The sequence below is a fragment of the Narcine bancroftii genome, chromosome 4 (genome assembly GCF_036971445.1).
Source record: "Narcine bancroftii isolate sNarBan1 chromosome 4, sNarBan1.hap1, whole genome shotgun sequence".
NCBI classification, from domain to species: Eukaryota; Metazoa; Chordata; class Chondrichthyes; order Torpediniformes; family Narcinidae; genus Narcine; species Narcine bancroftii.
In genome coordinates this window covers 112142686-112165097 of record NC_091472.1, presented here as the reverse complement: position 1 = coordinate 112165097, position 22412 = coordinate 112142686, and the positions used below count along the sequence as shown (strand labels likewise).

General features: G+C 41.9%; 1 long non-coding RNA gene across 1 annotated transcript in view; it reads right to left on the bottom strand.

Annotated features, from left to right (window-relative positions):
- LOC138759924 (uncharacterized) overlaps positions 1-22062 on the bottom strand; it is a 30535-nt gene extending 8473 nt beyond the window's left edge. The window contains exons 1-3 of the long non-coding RNA XR_011355232.1: positions 21790-22062; positions 14376-14470; positions 1570-1731 (exon numbers count right to left, since the gene is read on the bottom strand). This is a non-coding gene — a long non-coding RNA (uncharacterized lncRNA). The remainder of the gene's footprint in view (positions 1-1569; positions 1732-14375; positions 14471-21789) is intronic.
- Between the last annotated feature and the right edge of the window lie 350 nt (positions 22063-22412).

Below are 22412 nucleotides of genomic sequence, written 5' to 3'. Positions count from 1 at the left end.
ATATACACATTGGTGGTAGAATCTGTACTATCACATCCCCAAACTTACATTCCACCTTAAGCAATTCCTATGCCGTAATTGCTCCGTGATTAGTAAGAGATTGCTTAAGGTGGTATGTTAATGGAAAGAAAACATTTGAAAACAACTGCTTTAATCGTACCTAATTGACTTGTTATGTGCAGGTTTCATAACTCCAAAGGAAATGGGGCCAATGACAATTTTTCTCAAGCAAAGTATTTCAGTCACAATTGGGTCTAGAACAGCAATCTGTTACTAATCACAGAGCACCTATGGCATAGGGATTGCTTAAGGTGGTATGTGAGTGGAAAGAAAAAGGTTGAGAACCACTGGTCTGGGAAAATGGGTCAAAGAATGACAGATGAGATTTAATCCAGAAAATAATGAGGTGTTGGAGTTTGGTAGATTAAACTAGGACATGACTTGAAAAGTCACTGGCAGGGCCAAAGGAATGTTGTAGAGGAGAGGGACCAAGGAGGACAGGTACATAGTTCCTTGAAGGTGGAAAGAGTTAGATGGGGTGGCTAAGAAGTATTTGTCGTACTTGCCTTCATCAGTAAGGGCATTGAGTAAAGGAACAAGACATCATGTTATAACTGTACAAGACATTAGTGAGATTACACACACTTAGAGCATTGTGTGCAGGTCTATACCCAACTGAAGGAAGGATGCCATTAAGATGAAAATGATGCAGAAAAGATTCATAAATATGTTACCAGGGTTGGAGTGTTTAAGTTCTAAAGAAATACTGGATAGATCAGGACTATTTTCACTGGAGCATAGGAGGCTGATGGATCTTAATAGATGTTTATAAAATCTTGGGGAGCAGAGATAAGGTGAATAGTTATTGTCTTACCCAGGGCAGAGGACTCTAAAACAAGAAGGCATAGGTCTAAAGTGAGAGGGAAAAGCCAGAGAAAGCTTTTCAGTTGGGTACCAATATGAAGTTTGAAAGATCTGTATGGTTAAGATGAATTCGAGCCAAACCAGGCACATGGGACAAGCTCAGATCAGCATGAATGAGTTGGGTTGTATGGTGTGTATCCATGTTGTATTGCTCTATCACTCCAAAACATCCTAATTTATTTTAAAGGTGCATCAGCAAACAGATTTGGAGTCCTCCTCACAGCTTGCAAATGGATATTATCAAGGAGGTAGCTCTTGAGGAGTGTTCTGCAGGATAAAATTGGAATCAGTTGAGAACTGAAATCCTAAACAATAACACAGTCAGAGATAAAGTGAAATCCTTGCCCATAATAGTTAGCTTTACCTGCAGGTACACATAATAATTATGAACAAAAAAGGCACTTGCATTTCAAATGTATAGTCGTTGAGTCACGCAATGTTCTAAAAATATTCAAAAACTACTTCACTGTTACTGAGCTGGGTGATTATATAAGGATGTCACAGTCTAGTCTCTAGGCAAAAAGGAGTTTTACCTGATCTCTAATATCAAATAATCATTACAAGTCAATAACAAGCAGGTTAATACATCACCTAGATCATGTTCAATGCAATATATGAAAGCAATTAATTAGCAGAATTACTTACTGTCAAGTAGATGATATCATTTTAAAAAAATCATTTAGCAATGACCACTGAAGACTCATTTAAATTGAGAGTCACACTTTTTTTTCAGTTGAACCTCTTTAAAGGAAAGGTTTCACAAAGCCAAGTGTTTCTGTTCTTCAAATGCAAGCACATCTGGGAATTCTAGCAGGATGGAAGATAGCATGGTTACATTTGGTCTTTTCTACTTGTGAACATTCTCCAGCTGAAGTGTCAGGCAGTTTCTGCACTGAGTTGGAAGGTTGTGGGTTCAAACTCATTTGGAGATTTAGAGCACCAACATCAAGATGACAAACAGGTGCAGTCGAGAGGGAGTTCAGGTGAGATCGCATATCACGCTATCGTGTAGTCAATACATTAAACAGAGGCTCTGTTTATTCTCTCATGTTAATGGAAAGGAACTCATTCTACTGGCTTGGAGTAAAGGACATTTCCCCATTATTCTGACTCAAAGTTGTCCTTTCACTGAAACAATTTTTTTCTGTTCATTTTCATTTTGATTTTTCTGAGAATGTGCTACGTGGAAAATGGTTGCAGTGCTCTCAACTTCAAAAGTGCTTAAAATATTGCAAAGAGTCAAAGACTGTATAAAAATGCAAGTTTTTTTTGGGTGTTACAGGATAGTAATGAGAAGCAGGATCCCATGCTGATTTTTTTCTTCGTCCCCTCCCTAGCCTAGAGGTTCAGAGTACAATTGTGGCTCGTTAATTGCTACCCTGCCTTACATCTGATAGTTCATCACAGACTGTGAATTAAAGTTGCCCTGGGTAGATTAACTCCATACCACATGATACACTCAGCCACCGAACCCACTGAATGAGCTTGACTTGCTTCGCACAAATACAGCCAAAGAATAAACATTTCATCAAATATCTATGATCCACTTGTATGTCAATGGCCATCCATTGTGCAGCTTGCAGGGCCAAGAGGGTTTCACACCACCCCCTGCAGTAAAGAGTGATGAAAACTGAAATTGCAATGCAAGCCAAATTAGTAGAAATGCACGAACCAATGCAGAAGTTCTTTTTGGAAGAGCTGTAATAAATCCAGACTTTGGAGAATGAATTAAAGGAGTGATCAAACTTATGCACTATGGCTAGTTGGGAATGGAAGTGTGCCATTGCTCCAGATTTACTTTGATGCATGTGACCCAGAACCTCGCACTGCCAGAGATTTCTCAGAGTCCCCCCTGTGAAGGCTGCTTCCTGCTTGAAATGCTGGATGGTAGAAACCACCCCTTTAATTACAGTGTGTCGACTATCTCGTTGCATCCCACAATTTACAGTAATCTAAAATTAGGGGTGGGATGCTTCACAAAGTTCCTCTGGCAAAATTATCATCAACAACATGACCAGAGAACTTGGGCACTTGGTGATTTATAGTTATCTTGCTGGTTGGATCACTGATTATATAATTGTTATCATCTGCACAGAAGGAAATTGGTGGAACTGAAAGCCCCAACCATAGCTATAAACATCAAGGCAAAGTCAATCCAAATGGATGACTACACAAACCCATAAGGCTGGACCTGTAACAAAGATGCCCGTTTAATTGGCATCCCATCAACCATCCAGAGCATTTGTTCGTTCCATAATGGAAGCACTATAGCTGGAGTGTTTCCCATGACAACATGCTCTTCCATACCCCATCCAGATTAACTTATCCGCACTTACCAAAACCACTCTGGGGATGGAACCACATGATCAAGGGAGTAGATTAAAGATAGAAATGAGGAGGAACTGCTTCTCCCAGAGAGTAGTGAATCTGTGGAATTCTCTGCCAAGGAAGAAGTAGAGGTTGCCTTCTTCAATGTATTTAAGTCACAGGAAGATTTTGACATCTTAGGGGAATTTAGCGAGCTGAGTCCATGATCAGTTCTTTTTGTTTTCTATCAGCAAGGGTGGCATGGTTAGTGTAGCAATTACTTCAATGCCATTTCAGGACCTAGTGATTGGAGTTCAAATCCAGCACTGTCTGTAAGGAATTTTTACATTCTCCCCTTGTCTGAGTGGGTTTCCTCCGAGAGCTCCGGTTACCAACCACCCTTCAAAAACATACAGAGGTTGTAGGTCAACTGGGTGCAATTAGGTGGCATTGGGACGTGGGGTAGAAGGGCCTGTTCCCATGCTGTATGTTTAAAAACAAAGTTCAAGGCAACACTTGCTTGAGAACACCAGCAGTAACTTCAATAAAAAAGATAAAAATCTTGGGAGTGCTTTGCAGGTCTGCAGAAAAGGACATGGAATGAACATTTCAGATGCTACAAGATTTGCTGAGTGTTTCTTGCATCTTCTATTTCTATCTCAGATTTCCAGCATCTGCAGTTTTTATTAAATTGCAGCAATGGAAAAAAATGCAAATTTAATGGAGATAAGTGTGAGGTGCTTCATTTTGGGAAGAATAATCAAAACAGGGCCTATGCAGTGAAAGGGAGGGTGTTGAGGAATACAGAGGAACAGATGGATCTTGGAATAACAGTTCAGCATTCTTTGAAGGTGGAGTCTCATGTAGATAGGGTGATGAAGAAGGCTTTTGGTATGCTGGCCTTTATAAATCAAAACATAGAATATAGGAGCTGGGAGGTGATGTTGAGACTGTTCAAGGCACTGGTGAGGCCAAGTTGGAATAATGTGTGCAGTTCTGTTCACCAAATTATAGGAAGGATATCAATAAGGTAGAGAGAGTGCAGAGAAGATTTACAAAAATGTTACCTGGATTGCAGTATCTATAATACAAAGAAAGATTGAGTAAACTGGGTCTTTATTCATTGGAGCGTAGAAGGCTGAGGGGGGATTTGATAGAGGTATATAAAATTATGAGGGAGATAGATAAGAGTAGATGTGAATAGGCTCTTCCCCTTGAGGGTAGGTGGGATTGGAATGAGGGGTCATAAGTTAAGGGTTAGGAGGAAAAACTTTAGAAGTAACATAAGAGGGAGCTTCTTCACTCAGAGAGTGGAAGCTGAGTGGAATGACCTTCCGGGAGAGATGGTTGAGGCAGGGTTAACTTTGTAATTTAAGAGAAGATTGGATGAATGCATGGATGTGAAGGGTTTGGAGGGTTATGGAGAGGGAGCAGATAGGTGGGACTAGAGGAGTTTCACTCAAATCGGTGTGGACTAAAGGGGCTGAGATGGCTGTTTCCATACTGTAATTGTTATATGGTTATATATGACTGTATATCAAGAAATGTGACTGCGGTTTTATCAGTAAAATGCACAAAAGTGCAGGAGGAACCCAGCAGATCAAGCAGTAACCATGGAAAGCAATAAGTCTTCCATTGATGCTATGTGTCCTTTTGAATTCTTCCAGTGTTTTATGTGGTTGCGCTTATTCTCCAGCATTTGCATGTTCCTTGTTTATCCCTCCTCCCTCACCACCATTCGGGCTCCCAACCAGCCCCTTGAATCTATAGGAACATCTACTGCATCTAGTTCTTCCCCCCTGTGGCCTCCTGTACATTGGTGAGACTAGAAGTAGATTGGGAGACTAGTTCATTGATCACCTTTGCTCTATCTGCTGCAACAACAAGGACCTCCCAGTACTGGCCTTTTAAATCCACACGCCATTCCCACACTGTCATATCAATCCATGGTCTTATGTGGTGCCAAACCAAGGCTACCACAAATTAGTGGAAAAAACCTTATATTCCTGATGAACTCTCAATTAACTCCAAAGACTAGAAGTTGCCAATAGCAATAGGCTAATTGCTTAAAACAGTGTGTACATTCATGTTGTTGGCCCGGGACCAGGGCTTGCAGCTACAGGGCTTGTTTGGGCATAACCGCCTTTATTAGGGGATTCCAGGGGGAGGAGTCACAGGTACAGTCAGCAAGGAAGTGGGCCAGCCCCATACACACAGAGATGGTATCAAATAGTAATATAGTGGTATCACCACAATTGCATCTGGGCATTCTTCAACCAGACGGCATTAACATTGACTTCTCCATTTTCCAATATATGCCACCCCCAAGTCTCTCTCTTTCCCTATCTCTCTGGTTCCCCATCCCTTTCCCTTCCTTATCCTATCAGAGAGCTCCCTCCCCCACCATTTCTCAGCTTTGTTCTCTTCTACCCTTCCACCTATATCCACCAATGACCTGTTAACCTATGCACCTCACTCTGCCCCTTCCAAATTCTTCTTCTCTCCACCCCCACCCCCCCACAACTTTTTATTTGGACTTTTGCCTGTTTTTGCTCACACCTTTACCAAGGGCTCAGTTCTGAAACGTTTATTGCCGTTTACTTCCAAAGTATGCTGCATGACTTGTAGAACTTTTCCAGCTCTTTTATGTATTGCGCTCCTTGTTTACAATGGTTTAATCAGTTACCGTAAATTAAATTTCAGAAGTAGAACTCACAATTTTTCTGAACATGTTTTCAACATATATTGTGTCTGAATTGGATTGTACATTTACTTTGTCACTTGCCCCACATTCTTTTTTCAGTATCTTTATCTTATCCCATGTATGACACTGAGTGGGCTTGAAAAAATTAGTTAATATCATACAAATGTAAATTGATTCTGTGTGTGTGTGTGTGTGTGTGTGTGTGTGTGTGTGTGTGTGTGTGTGTGTGTGTGTGTGTGTGTGTGTGTGTGTGTGTGTGTGTGTGTGTGTGTGTGTGCCCATGTGCCTGATAATTTTAAAGAAAGGAGCAGTGCTGCCCAGTATTGAAGAGATAGCAGTCTTTTTTAAGCAAAGTTCAACTGATGATAAAACAGACCAGCCATTTGCCATTCCATTTGTCTCTGTGTGGAAAGCGGCTGGCATTGGGAATGACACATGAAAACCACTGATGTAATTGTGGACGATAACTTCCTGTTCTAAGTACTTCCTACGGATAGAAATTTCCCATTCCAAATATTAGCTCCATGGTTTTTGTTGGCCGGCGCTCTGTAAGGCAGGAGCCTGCAAAAGGAAATTCCTTTTTACATTGCTGCAAAAGAACTAAACTGACTGTACCAGCCTTCAAAGACTGCCTAAGTGTCAATGGATTCCAGGCAATGCAGGTCTGATCTTTGTACCAGCCCTCAATGGAACTTATTTCCCGCACCTCCAAAAATGATCACATAACCATTGTCTTCCACAATGGTTATTGCTGTGATAGCAACCATGGCTCAGTTGAAGATACTCACCTCCATATTAGAGGGACAGAATACATCAAGTCACTCTCCAATGACATGGGCACATCATCTGATCCTTGCATGCTGCTGTAGTGGTCATAGGATTTCCATCTTTTGGATGTGACATTGAACAAAGGTTTCATCTCAGACAGGTATAAAAGAACCCATGTCAATTTGGAAAAAAAATATGGAGAAGATCTGCTGCATCCTAGCTAACATTTATCCCTGTGCCAATACTTAGAATAAACGGCCAGGTCATTGGTATGTGAGGGAAATGGCTGTGAACACAATTTGCTTCCATATTATCCAGATTACAATAACTCCACTTCAAAAACATAATGGGGCTCCTTGAGGTTGAGATAGGTGCTATATAAATGCTAACTCTCTTCTTTCTTCGATTGACATCCCCTGTGAATTAGCTTTGGAGAACTTCAGAGTTGTAAAGGCATTCAGGCCATCATGCAAACCACACTTCCCTCCATCGACTCTGCCTATATCTTCTGCTGTCTCAGGAAAGCTGCCAACATAGTCGAGGGCACTTCCTAACCCAGTTATACTCTCTTCTCCCCACTGCTGTCACGCAGAAGATTCATCGGCTTCAAACCACAAACGTTCAGATTCAAGGACAGTTTCTTTATGCTGTCATCATACATTTAAATGTTCCTCTCACTGGTAAAATATAATGCCCTGGAAGTTTTAACTGTACTTTCTCTGCAGCCTGCACTTTGACACTGTATCCTGAACTCCTGATAAACTCTAACTCTTCTCTGCACTTTTGCTTTATTATTGTGCTACTTGCCATCCTGAAGTATTGATTGACTTGTCTGGATAGTATGCAAAACAAAAGCTTTTCATTGTATCTTGGCAATAAAAAAATTATTAGCTGCATATGTACTCCATATTTTGCTGAATTTTTAACAACTCATATCCGATTGACATATAAAATCCATGTTGAATTAAAATTTTCTTTTTTAAAATTTAGAATTACAGCAAAATAGCAGGTCATTCCAGCTCACAGGCCTGTGCTGCCCTATTACTACGTTGTGATCAACTAACCCACCAATCTCATATGACTTTGGAATGTGGGAGGAAACCAGAGCACCCAGAGGAATCTCACACATACATGGAGAGAATCTCCAAATTCCTTACAGACAGTGCTGGATTCGAACGCGGGTCACTGGTGCTGTAATTGTTTTATGCTATCCACTACACTAATTGCGTCATCTAGTTTGGTAGTATGTATATATTAAATATCAGTTAAATTAAAATCAGATCTTTTTCATGTGCCATTTTGAATCTGGGGAATTGAACAGCTGAAGTATCAAGGCTTTTAGTACCATGATGGGAAACAGAGCAGACAACAAATATTGTGAAAATTTATTTTCCTAGGTCTACCATCCAGTTTGGTACTATTCGGTATTCAAGCAGAAAGACCTCATTTTGAATCTCATTCTTGCCTGATCGATGTTTGCTCTGGGCTTCCTCCAGATGTCTAAACTGCTGGTCTTGGCAGGACTATCTAGAGCCATGCCAATTGGCTTCTGAATGGAGGGCATGAGGGAACGTGAGCCTAGCAATGAAATTCTGTCTTTAAAAGGGCAATCTTAAGCAAAATTTGGGACTTGTAATGGGCATAAAGATGATTGTGGTCATCCACTCATACCTCTGAGTCAGAGCCCAGGAAAAGTAAGGCTAAATCAATTAAAATTTGCTGACAGATTTAATTGTACCCAAAAAAGGGTTGGAAAGATATTTGGTCATATGGAGAGTTTCCCAGCAAATCTTTTCCAAAAAAAGGTTTACAACAGTTTTTTTGAGTGTCATTTTGGAACATCTTGATATATTTTTAATCACACAAACATTTAAAATAAACAAACTTACTGGGGTAGTTCTTGGCTTTGTGTAACAGAGTGTAAATAGTTACAGGCACCTCGTATGTCCATGTTGCATATCTCCAGATATTTCACCTTCATTTAACTTTCATAGCGAAGAAATCAAGATATGTGAAATGGTCTGTTGAGTACTGAAAAACTGTCATGATCAGCACAATCCTTGAATTAAACATTCTTATTACCTCTTGTGAGTGGCATGATGGTAGCAAGAAGGTTCAGGCCTCTCACAGCACCAAATGAAAGGATCAAGTTGTGGAACAAGGCAGCAGCGAGTTGGTGGCAGAGGAAAGACTTATGAAGGCAACAGGTTCTAATAAGTACACTAAACTTAAAATATGAATTCCCAGCCTTTTGATCAATTTCATCCTCAAAAGGTTTTTCAATCAAGTAAGTGCCGATAACTTCAGTGACATATTGTGATTACTTACGAAACTATTCTCAAGAACATAGATAACACTGGTCACGCAAATTTTTGCATCTGACAAATTGTGGCAATCTGTTTTTTGTTAAGAAGTCACTGTGGCCATTTTTATTCTTTTGTTAACTTTATTTAGTATTTTTTCAATAAGAGTAAACAGACTTTTCCCCCTTGCTCCTGCCCGGATCGGGGCCGCCGCCGTCTACCCTTCGCCCGGACCGGGGCCGGGGCCGCTGCTGCTCTCCCTGTGCCTGGACTGGGGCCGCCGCCTCCCACTCCCTGCCCGGACCGGGGCCTCCGCCTGCCTCACTCGACCTAGGCTGGGGCCGCCGTCTCCCCCTTGCTCCTGCCCATATCGGGGCCGCCGCCGTCTACCCTTCGCCCGGACCGGGGCCGGGGCCGCGGCTGCTCTCCCTGTGCCTGGACTGGGGCCGCTGCCTCCCACTCCCTGTCTGGACCGGGGCCTCCGCCTGCCTCACTCGGCCGAGCTCGGTCGAGTGGGGCAGGCGAAGGCCCCGATCCGGGCAGAGAGTGGGAGGCGGCGGCCCCAATCCAGGCACAGGGTGAACTGCGGCGGCCTCGGCCCCGGTCCGGGCAGTATGGACTGACCTAGGAGGGGAGGCAGGCCCCTCCAGCCCGGGTAAGAAACCTGCATAGGAGAAGGCCACTCCGATATAAAACCTACGACCCAAGGACCTCGCTGCCACGTCCCAGCTTGCTTGGCCACGGCACACGAACCATGGGTGTAAAGGGTGGGGCCAGTACTGCGCGCACTGCACTCCACCTAAAAGCTCCTTTGCGCAGGCCCGAGGACAGGTCCACGTCCTCCCCCTCCACGTCCTCCCCCTCCACGTCCTCCCCCTCAAAAGATGCTCACAAACTCAAGCTAGCATGCTGGAACATCAGAACCATGCTAGACAAGGCTGACAGCCACCGACCTGAACGTCGGTCTGCCCTCATTGCACATGAACTCCTCAGACTTGACGTCGACGTAGCCGCTCTCAGTGAAGTCCGCCTGGCAGATGTAGGCAGCCTCCAAGAACGCGGCGCGGGCTACACACTCTACTGGTCTGGAAAGCCTTCGGATGAACGATGCCTATCTGGTGTAGGCTTCATGGTCAAGAGCTTCATTGCCTCCAAACTCGAAAACCTTCCGACAGGCCTCTCGGACCGAATCATGTCCATGCGACTCCCACTTCAAAACAAGCGTCACATCACCCTCATCAGTGTCTATGCTCCAACCCTCCAGGCGGAACCAGCAGAAAAGAACAACTTCTACACCGACCTGCGCAACCTCACACAACGTACCCCTACAGCCGACAAGGTTGTCATCCTGGGCGACTTCAACGCTCGTGTCGGCAATGACTCAGAAACCTGGCCAGGAATCCTGGGCAAGCATGGCGTCGGCAAGTGCAACGACAATGGGCGCCTCCTGTTGGAGCTCTGCGCAGAACAGCGACTTGTCATTACAAACACCCTTTTTCAGCAGAGGGACAGCCTTAAGACCACCTGGATGCATCCCCGATCCAAACACTGGCACCTCCTGGACTACATCCTGGTGCGAGAAAGTGACAAACAAGATGTGCTCCACACCAGGGTCATGCCTAGCGCGGAATGCCACACTGACCACCGGCTGGTTCGCTGCAAGCTCAACCTTCACTTCAAGCCAAAGCCCAGGAAAAATAAAGTGCCCAGAAAGAGGTTCAATGTTGGAAACCTGCAGTCAGACGAAGCGAGAGGAAACTTCCAGGCAAACCTCAAAGCAAAGCTCGACGTTGCAACCCGCCTCACGGACCCGTCCCCTGAAACCCTCTGGGATCAGTTGAAGACTACCATACTGCAATCCACTGAAGAGGTACTGGGCTTCTCCTCCAGGAAAAACAAGGACTGGTTTGACGAAAACAGCCAGGAAATCCAGGAGCTGCTGGCAAAGAAGCGAGCTGCCCACCAGGCTCACCTTACAAAGCCGTCCTTCCAGAGAAGAAACAAGCCTTCTGTCGTGCATGCAGCCATCTTCAGCGCAAACTTCGGGAGATCCAAAATGAGTGGTGGACTAGCCTCGCCAAACGAACACAGCTCAGCGCGGACATTGGCGACTTCAGGGGTTTCTACGAGGCTCTAAAGGCTGTGTACGGCCCCTCACCCCAAGTCCAAAGCCCGCTGCGCAGCTCAGACGGCAAAGTCCTCCTCAGCGACAAGATCTCCATCCTCAACCGATGGTCAGAACACTTCCAATCTCTTTTCAGTGCCAACCGCTCAGTCCAAGATTCCGCCCTGCTCCAGCTCCCTCAACAGCCCCTAAGGCTAGAGCTGGATGAGGTTCCCACCCTGGATGAGACATATAAGGCAATTGAACAACTGAAAAGTGGCAAAGCAGCAGGTATGGATGGAATCCCCCCAGATGTCTGGAAGGCTGGCGGCAAAACTCTGCATGCCAAACTGCATGAGTTTTTCAAGCTTTGTTGGGACCAAGGTAAACTGCCTCAGGATCTTCGTGATGCCACCATCATCACCCTGTACAAAAACAAAGGCGAGAAATCAGACTGCTCAAACTACAGGGGAATCACGTTGCTCTCCATTGCAGGCAAAATCTTCGCTAGGATTCTACTAAATAGAATAATACCTAGTGTCGCTGAGAATATTCTCCCAGAATCACAGTGTGGCTTTCGCGCAAACAGAGGAACCACTGACATGGTCTTTGCCCTCAGACAGCTCCAAGAAAAGTGCAGAGAACAAAACAAAGGACTCTACATCACCTTTGTTGACCTCACCAAAGCCTTCGACACCGTGAGCAGGAAAGGGCTTTGGCAAATACTAGAGCGCATCGGATGTCCCCCAAAATTCCTCAACATGATTATCCAACTGCACGAAAACCAACAAGGTCGGGTCAGATACAGCAATGAGCTCTCTGAACCCTGCTCCATTAACAATGGCGTGAAGCAAGGCTGTGTTCTCGCACCAACCCTCTTTTCAATCTTCTTCAGCATGATGCTGAACCAAGCCATGAAAGACCCCAACAATGAAGACGCTGTTTACATCCGGTACCGCACGGATGGCAGTCTCTTCAATCTGAGGCGCCTGCAAGCTCACACCAAGACACAAGAGAAACTTGTCCGTGAACTACTCTTTGCAGATGATGCCACTTTAGTTGCCCATTCAGAGCCAGCTCTTCAGCGCTTGACGTCCTGCTTTGCGGAAACTGCCAAAATGTTTGGCCTGGAAGTCAGCCTGAAGAAAACTGAGGTCCTCCATCAGCCAGCTCCCCACCATGACTACCAGCCCCCCCACATCTCCATCGGGCACACAAAACTCAAAACGGTCAACCAGTTTACCTATCTCGGCTGCACCATTTCATCAGATGCAAGGATCGACAATGAGATAGACAACAGACTCGCCAAGGCAAATAGCGCCTTTGGAAGACTACACAAAAGAGTCTGGAAAAACAACCAACTGAAAAACCTCACAAAGATAAGCGTATACAGAGCCGTTGTCATACCCACACTCCTGTTCGGCTCCGAATCATGGGTCCTCTACCGGCACCACCTACGGCTCCTAGAACGCTTCCACCAGCGTTGTCTCTGCTCCATCCTCAACATCCATTGGAGCGCTTACACCCCTAACGTCGAAGTACTCGAGATGGCAGAGGTCGACAGCATCGAGTCCACGCTGCTGAAGATCCAGCTGCGCTGGATGGGTCACGTCTCCAGAATGGAGGACCATCGCCTTCCCAAGATCGTATTATATGGCGAGCTCTCCACTGGCCACCGTGACAGAGGTGCACCAAAGAAAAGGTACAAGGACTGCCTAAAGAAATCTCTTGGTGCCTGCCGCATTGACCACCGCCAGTGGGCTGATAACGCCTCAAACCGTGCATCTTGGCGCCTCACAGTTTGGCGGGCAGCAACCTCCTTTGAAGAAGACCGCAGAGCCCACCTCACTGACAAAAGGCAAAGGAGGAAAAACCCAACACCCAACCCCAACCAACCAATTTTCCCTTGCAACCGCTGCAATCGTGTCTGCCTGTCCCGCATCGGACTTGTCAGCCACAAATGAGCCTGCAGCTGACGTGGACTTTTTACCCCCTCCATAAATCTTCGTCCGCGAAGCCAAGCCAAAAAAGAAACAGACTTTTACAGAATTAGCAGTCTAATAATAAAACAGTAAAACAAACCCATCCCTTCCCCCCCCCCACAACAGATCCCTAAAGGGAAGTATAAAAATAAACAAAAACATTCAGTAATTTACAATATTACTAAATTCATATTCTTCATATATGGTGTCCACATCTTAACAAAAAAAATCATAATTATTATGTAAATTATATGTTATTTTCTCCATATAGATACATGACTTCAACTCATTATGCCATCGAACTACATCTAACTGTGCTTAATCTTTCCAAGACATAGCAATACCTTTACGAGCAATGTCAATGTTAGATGAATAAACGGTGTCTGAAACTTATCCAACCCCAATCCACTAACGGAGTAAAATAACCTAACAAAAAATTTTTGGATCTAAATGAAGTTGAATTTTAAACAAATTTTGAAGAAATTTCCTAATTTTAAACCAGAAAGAATGAACTTTATCACAAAACTAAACAGAATATATAAATGTTCCAACACATAATCCACACCTAAAACACAGATCTGAATGACTAAATCCATACTTTTTCAATTTTTCAGGGGTTAAATATAACTGATGTGCGAACCATATTATATCTTACATTAACCATATTATATCTTACAATAATTAATTTAGTCAACCCATTATAACACATATTTTCCCAATCCACCTGACTAATCTCACAACTTAAATCCTGCTCCCATTTAATCGTAGATTTATCTAATTTTTTTAAACCATTGTATCTTGTAAAAATGCATACATTTCTGATATAAAACCTTTATCTAAAAAGTATGAATCCATAAATTCAAATTTAGTTAACTTAGAAATTTTCATTTCTCTTCGAAAATTATCTTTCACTCATGCCTAATTTGATAATAAACAAATAAAGAATTCTCTAAAATCCCAAATTTCTCTTTAAGGTGATTAAATGATAAAAATGTATCTTCTTCAAAACAATCCTGCAATCTTTTTATTCCTTTAATCCACCAATCTTCTAAAATTCTAATATTCAATGAAAAAGGAATCAAATTATTTTGATATATTGGGGTTTGAACTGATGAATTACCTTTTGATCCTATTAATAAATTCCTTTTAGTCCAAATTTCTATGGACTGATAAAATTAAGTACTTAGGGATAATGATTGATGTAAATTTTCAATCATTGTATAATTTAAATTATGTACAATTAATGATAAAATTAGTGGATTTGATTAAATAGAAAGATTTACCTTTAACTTTAATAGATGAGTAAATTGTATAAAGATGAATATTTTTCCACGAATTCAAAATTTGTTTCAATTGATTCTTTATTTTCTTCTGAAATCTGTTTTTCAAGATTTAAATAAAATAGTTTGAGAATTTTTATGGAAAGGAAAATGAGTAAGAGTAGCAATGCATAAATTGACCTGGCGGTATGCTTTCGGAGATTTGCAATTACCTAATTTTTAAAATGATTATGAAGCAGCTTAATTAAGATTTATTATTCATATGTTAGCTATTTCAAACCCTCCTAGTTGGGCTAGGGTGGAATTGGCTGCTATAGTGGAACCTTGTCCCCATCATTTGGTATTTAAATGGAATACTGTCTTACTACAGAAATATAATATGTCATTTTCATTCTTGACAAGTATTTACAAGCAGGGCTAGGTGTGAGTCATAGTTTTTAGTCTGACGTAAGTATGCTCCCCAGTGTCCTTTCTAACTAAAATTGATTAATGAAACAATGAAAGCATTTCCACATTGAATTTAGGGTGCAGGTTACATTGTAGTTTCATGGGGCTTTAAGCATGCAGATCATAGACGTGAGTCCAGGTGCAAGCAGACAGCAACTGTGGAATATGGTTGGGAGAGATGAAAAAGTAAACTTCGAGGTTCCTTGATCAAGGTCAAGGTATCAAGGTTAAAGTTCCTTTTATTGTCACTTAATATTACATAAAAATGTCATATGCATGATATAATTCAACTTTACTTCTGCTGTTAGGCAAGGAGTCACCAGGAGCATTGCTCAGTGCCCCTAGCAATAAGAGAAAGAGAAGTAAAAAACGAATCCCTTCAAAGACATTGAGTATCCATGGATTCACCTCCGCACAGACCCCTGTTCAAACTTCATGCATATTTCTAATTTTTAACATGTTGACATTTTCTCTTGTGGATTTGTGTTATATATAGGCTATTTATATTTATTAAGTATTTTTAAGAGTTATTAAATGTGCAATGTTTTATCCTGTTGCCATATCTGGCATAAGGCAGAATTATGTTCCTTTCACAGTGAACTCTCTCGTGCTGGTTTTGGCTCAAATTCGCAGCAATTCCAAACAGAACATGATGATACTGCAGATGTCAGAACTTTATACAAGTCACAAATAATAAACACTGTGCCTAATATTATGCACTTTCATGAAATAGACAATAAACTGGCTTGGAATCAGGGTTCCCTGCATAAAACTGAATGAGTATTTTTTTCCCTCTAAAATCTGACTAATTTTCATTGGGTTTGACTGTGGTTGTGTTGCATTCCTCTCGGAATATCCCTCAAACGAAACTCCTGTGAATCACTCCTCTTAAAAATGTTGGTCCTTCTAAATTAACTGAGTTCAAGGTTAAAAGTGGTGGACGGGCACTCAGCATAAGAACAGTATGGTCAATGTAGGTTCAATAATAGTCGTGTCCGAAAGGACAGAGTGTCTCTCAGCATATTCAGATAACCATTTACCCTTTTCCAATATGTATTTTTAACCCTTATAACAGAAATGTTAGAAATGTTGCTCTTTCCCAATGGAAATGGTAGATTCTTTGTTCTGAACTGAAATCTTTCAGAAAGAAAAATGACAAAGTCTGATGACTTTAGAGGTCTGAATGAATGCTACCTTGCAGGTAGAAGTTTGGGTCACTTTATCAAATCTGGAGTACATCACGGCGCACTGAAATTATGCGCAAGTGGAATGTGGGAACTGCTGGAATGCAAGTAATTGAATTGTGCTTGGGTTAGTGGCGATCCCTATTCTCTGGTCTTCCCCCCGCCCCCCCCCCCCCACCTCATCATCCTCCCTTCATGAATGGGAGACGCGCGAGAGATCCTGGAACCTGGAACAGCACACACCCTGCTGGAGTAACTCAGCAGGCCGAGCGACATCAGCGGGAGGAAAAGAATGGTCCCTGTTTCAGGACTGGACCCTTCACCAAGTCGTTGACCATTCTTTCTCTCCCACCGATGCTGCTTGACCTGATTCGTACGCAGGACTTCTTTTAAACTTACTATCTGTGACCTTGTTCACAAAGGGCTGAGCTAATCTATCTTGATTTTAAAATGGTTGTTCGCACATTCAACTCCCTTTGATGGTTTTGCCTTTCACTGTATTTGAGTTCTTGAAAACTCTTCCAATTCTTATCCTGCAGTCAAAGTGTTTTACATTCTGTAGACCTTGCTTAATATGATTTTGTTAAGACTCAGAGTGCAAGATATTTGTTCATTCAGTTTACATTTTTCTTTTCCTGTTAAGGAAAATGAAAAGAAAAGCCCCTGAAAGCAAGCAACCCCCTGCAGCCAAAAAAAGCACAAGCTATTCCTAGCACACAGACGGGACTGTGTAACTTTGGCATGTCCAGATATAACTGGGCAGCTAACCCCAAGCAGGTCTGAGCAGATCCCTCATGCTCTCTTGCTGTTTATTCTTTCCAGTAGTACTCAGCTAGGAGTGCCCGAGTAGAAATACCTCAGTGTACTGAAGCACGTCCCACAAGTGGCAAAGGACATCATTTTAAACAAACTCCAACCTCACTGTTATTCAAATAAAAAAAATACACATCATATTGGCTTAAATTATTATCATTGCCTCATTCTGAAATAGAGTTTTTCCATATGTTTAGATTCATAGAGGCATTATTGTATGGATATCTAAACTAAAAAAGTCCAAAATAGATGGTGATCAATCCTTCGCATGAAAACAGAACCTGCAGCCCACCGTGTTCATGATGACCATTGTGTACCCATTTATACTAATCCTATTTTGTAGCCTTCTATGTCAATGCATTTCAAGGGAATATCTACGTTTCCTAAAACGTTATGCGACTTCCTTCCTCCATTACCCCCACGACCAATGCTTTCTAGATTTCAGCTACCATCTCGGAGAAAAATGCCCTCTCTAAAAGGTGGTATGCTTAGCATACTGATTAGTGCAATGCTATTACAGCCCCAGTGACCCGGGTTTGAATCCGGCACTGTCTGTAAGGAGTTTGTACATTCTCCCTGTGTCTGCGTGGGTTTCATCTGGGTGCTCCAGTGTCCTCCCACCTTCCAAAAATGCATGTGGTTTGTAAATTAATTGGTTTAGTTGGGTAGAACAAGCTCATGGACTAGATGGGCCTGCTGCTATGTTGTATCACTAAATTTTATACAAATTAAATCTTCTATCCCTGTGGCCCCTGGTCATACACACTGTGGTTAAATGGGATGTTTTCTTTTAGACTCTCTGTGGCCCTCATCTTATTGTGAAACTAATTTAGGTTTGTCCTTAACATTCTCTGTACCAAGGAAAACAAACCTAATTGATCCAGTCTCTCCTCATATCAAAACTTTATATCCCAGGCAACATTTTGGTGAATCTCCTCTCCACCCTCCGAGTGTAATCATTCCCGTTTATGGTAACCAAACTGCGCAGAGTACTCCAGTTGTGGTCTTTATCCACTTGCCCTTTAACTTACTGCTTTTATATTCATTGCCCTGGCTAATCAAAGCAAATATCCTCAATGGCCTCTTAACCAGATCTTCCACCCCTAGTGCTGCCTTCAGCAATCTTCAGACATGAGGGTACCTCTGTTCATTAGTGGATGCCTTACTAGATTTCTCAAAAAACCTTTTGGGACTAAATTCCATCTGCTATTGGTCTGCATCCTTTACTACTGCATAGTTATCAATCTCCAGGTGAAGACTACACTCTTTACTATCTAAAGCACCATTTTATTTGCAGCTGCCAACCTTATTAATCATACTTCCTTTATTGACCACCTCGAATCCTGGTTCCAATATCTAGTTCCCATAAGTCAGTCTCCAAGAGCCCACAGCCTGAGTGGGTCCTTCAAGCCGCTGAGCCACTCACTGGTCCATTGCCATGGACACCTTCCTGTATAGTCAAACCCCAGGCTGATCGGCCCAAATTAATTTTTAACTGCCTTGTTCCTATTTTTTGAAATCCTGATCAACTTCCACAATTTCCTCCAAGTCAGCAATATAACAGATTTTACATGTGGAGTTTAGGGTCCTCTTTGGCTATCAGATCCTGATCAGATGGAATTCAACTGTTGTGAATCATCTTAAAAGGTTTTGTTTTCCTGCAGGTGTTCATCAGTTTTAAATTTAATGATAGATCCTATCACTTGATAAGGTCCTGATGCCTTGGTTCAATATGCTAACTACACCTAGTGCCTTCTCACTTTGCTTTTCCAATCTTTTCTTGACAACCTCCTTGTTTTATAATTCTAGAAGATTGTTTCACCTATTACAATTGAACTTAACTATCTTTAGTTCGATTTAGTTGGTGTCCAGTTTTTTTATAAATCCAATACTTTCTTCCATCTTTCTCTTGAAATTTATTTCTCAATTCATTTGGGATCATCACCTTTTATGTTATTCGTTCATTTCAAGAACATAGCAGCTAGGACCATTATTTATTTAACCATTCATGTTCTACTGAGAAAACTATGATGGCAGGCCAATTTGTTAAACTGCTACAGTTCCTTTGGATGACGTGGTGGGAAGCACAGATCGAGAGGGCAACACCAGTAAGTCTCGAAAGGAAAATTAAGCTTGAAGCTTAAAGACTGGCACCCCTGGGTTCAAGAACAGTTTCTTTTCAACAACCATCAGGCTCTTGAAGCTCCCCTTGTTGCACTAATCAAGTCCTCTTATAAAGTCACTTTTTGAACACTCAGATTTACTCTGAATATTTATTACCCATTTATCTTTTGATTTATTGTCTCTTTTTAATTCAGATTATATGTACTCATGTCACCTTTTATTGATGAAGCACCTGTTCAAATGAAACAATTAAAAACTTCAATGCAGATGTACCTTGTACAGTATGTCTTAAATAAACTCCTTATTGAAAGATTCTAGGTTAGAATGTTGTTTAAGTTGGAGGGAAACTTGGAAGGTTTTCTTTTGCACTTGTGGTTCTTTTGCTTCTCTTTGATAGAGTCGTGTGCTGTGAGGGGCTGTTGAAGAGGCCATATTGAGTAGGTAATGCGAAATGCACTGCAGCAGCCACTTGAATCTCTATCTGTCCTGGTATAGGTACACCCCTGCCCTGCATGCCTTTTTAATCAATTCTATTTGCCTCGAAGGAAGTTTCCATGAAAATGATCCTAGCTTTGATTTATTACCTTGAAGTTGTCTTGATTGATGGGCAATTTGAGCAACATTTTCATGTTGCTACATGTGTGTGTGAATTCGATGTCAGAGATATCCTGCTCCATAAAATGATGTGTTATTTTAGTCTTCAGCAGTAAAATTAGTACTGAATAAATGATTTGATCATTACTGCCTCTCATAATCTTAACATCCTCTATTAAATTGTGTCTCATCCTTTGTCCCTCTGAAAAGTCCTGGCTCAATCAACCTTTTTTTATAGGACATCCTCAAAATTCAAAGTTAAAATTTATTGTAGAGCACATACAAGACATCACATACAACCCTGAGATTCTTTTTCTGCAGGCCAGACTTGGCAACTTTAAACTGTAAACATCAGGAACTGTAAACAAACAGTGCCAATAAAAAATATACAGCAATAAATTATACAGCCTTAAATGAGTATCTAAATGTATATAGTTTCCTACATCACTTAAGAGTCTGAGGGGTAGTAACTCTTCCTGACCCTGATGGTACAAGCCCTGAGGTACCTGTACCTCTTCCCTGATGGCAAGATTTGCAGCATGTTTCACTCAGAGGAATTGGTGCTCCTATACTAGGTCATGATGCAGCCAGTCAGCACACTTTCTACCAACACCTCTGTAGAGGTTTGCCAAGGCTTCCAATGTCATATCGAACCTCCACAGATGCCGGAGGAAGTAGAGGTGCTGTTGTGCTTTCTTCTCAATAACATTTATATGATGGGTCCAGGACATTTCTTCTGGGATAGTGACACCCAGGGATTTGAAGTTGCTGGCCCTGTCCACCTCTGATCTCCCAAATGATCACTGGATCATATACTTATGGGTTTGCTTTCCCAAAGTCTACGATCATCTCCTTGGACTTGTTAACAATGTGAGAGTTTGTTGTTAATATATTATTCAGCCAAATTTTCAATCTTCCTTCTGTATGCTGACATGTACTCCAATCCAGACAACATCCCCCTCTCGGAAGCTTGCAAATTCTTTCTCGAATGAGGCGACCTGAACACTGTACTCGAAGCATTCAGAGTAACTGGGATCCCAAATGGATCGGAACTAAAATGTATAATTACTAAGTTTGCAGGTGACATCAATGCATTTGATATGGAAGAAGATTGTTGAAAATTATAATGGGACAATTGGTGGCCCTGAAAATGCAAATAGAATTTAACTTGGATAAGCACAATGTGATGCATTTTCGTTTATTCAAAACAGAGTAGGACAGACACAGTTAATCGCAGTGCCCTGGGGAGTGTTGTGAACAGAAGAAATGTAGGTGCAAGTACATAGTTTTAGACAGAGTGTGAAGAGGGCATATGGCATTGAGTATAAATTTTGGGCAAATGTTACAATTGATCGAAACATACGTTGTGTGCAGTTCTGGCCACTATGAGATGTAGAAGAAGAAATAAGCCATTCATCCCATTGAGTCCATCCCACCATTCTATCATGGCTGATTTACTATCCCTTTTGTATTTTGAGGCTGTGCCCTCTGGTCCCAGACTCTCCCACCAGAGGAATCATCAAACTATAGGACCAAAAGGCTTGAAATTTCCTTACATTTAAGCAGTGTTTTTCCGATCATTGACAAGGTGAACAGAATGAGAGATTGCTCCTTTGTTTGGAGCCAAAGTAACCGCTGCAACATTTGACAAATTCAGGTAAAATGTCAGGTAAATAAGGACCAGATAAAATCTCATCGTGCCACTGGTAGGAAAAGGATATATAGTGATAGATTACAGAACATTTGCACGTCAGCTGAAGTTTTCCCTGCAAGGGGGTGAGTTATTTTGAAAATGTTCCGTGAGCTAGTGGCAGTAATGAGATAGGCAGGAATGGTACTTCATTCAGCTTCATTGCAATCTCCAACTTGGAGCATTTTTTTTTTCACGAGGATTACAGTGAATATTTATTGTCTACATATCTTATATATTTATCTGCATTATTGCAAATCACTATTTTGTACAAGAATTAGTGAATATTTATATCGACCTCATGTATTTATCGTCTCCTTTAAGTTAATTAAATTAGTTCACTGATGTAGTTTTTCCTTTGTAAGTACCTGTTCGGGTGCAGTTAGTAAGAATTTTGGAGCAGAAGTTCATTAGTAGACTGTGCATGACAATAAACTCATGATTATTATTATTGCCATTCACAAGAACTCAACACAAGTAAATAGGAGCAGGAGGGGCCCATTTCACCCCTTAACATTGCTCTGCCAAGACAAATCTATCTCAAGAATCAACTCCTCCTCCCTACCATTTCCTTGAAGCCATCAATCCCCACTCTTTCTCAAAAATGGTTCTGCCTCCACTTTTGGTGATCCTGTCTCCACAGCTCTCCAAAGCAGAGAATTCCAGAGATTCACCACTGACTGCAAGAAGAGAGTTTGTTGTATCTCAGTTTGAAATGACTAGCTGTAATCTTGCAACTACATCCTCTCATTAGGGAACTTAAGAAACCAGAGGAGGAGTTGGCCATCTGCCCTGTTGAGTCTGCTCATGGCTGATCCAGCCTGGACTCAGCTCTACCAACTTGGCTGTTCCCCATCATCCTTAGGATCCGAGATTCTCCTACTTGTGACATCATTTCAACATTGACTTTGCATTGGACCCTAAAGATCTCATATGTTCCAAAAAGATTGTCTCAAATTCTTCTGAACTCCTAAGATTCTTCAGGTTCTATTGAAGAACACCAAAGACTTATAAAACTCACAGAGCTGCTTCCAGATTAAGCCTTGCTGAGCTATTGTTAATGAACTGATCCTAAGTGAAAATAATGACCTCCTGAAGGAACTCAGTGGGTCGGACAACAGCCATGGATCAAGATGGTCAGTCAATGTCACGTGGAGAGATCCGTTGTTGAGAATATTGTAAAAAGGG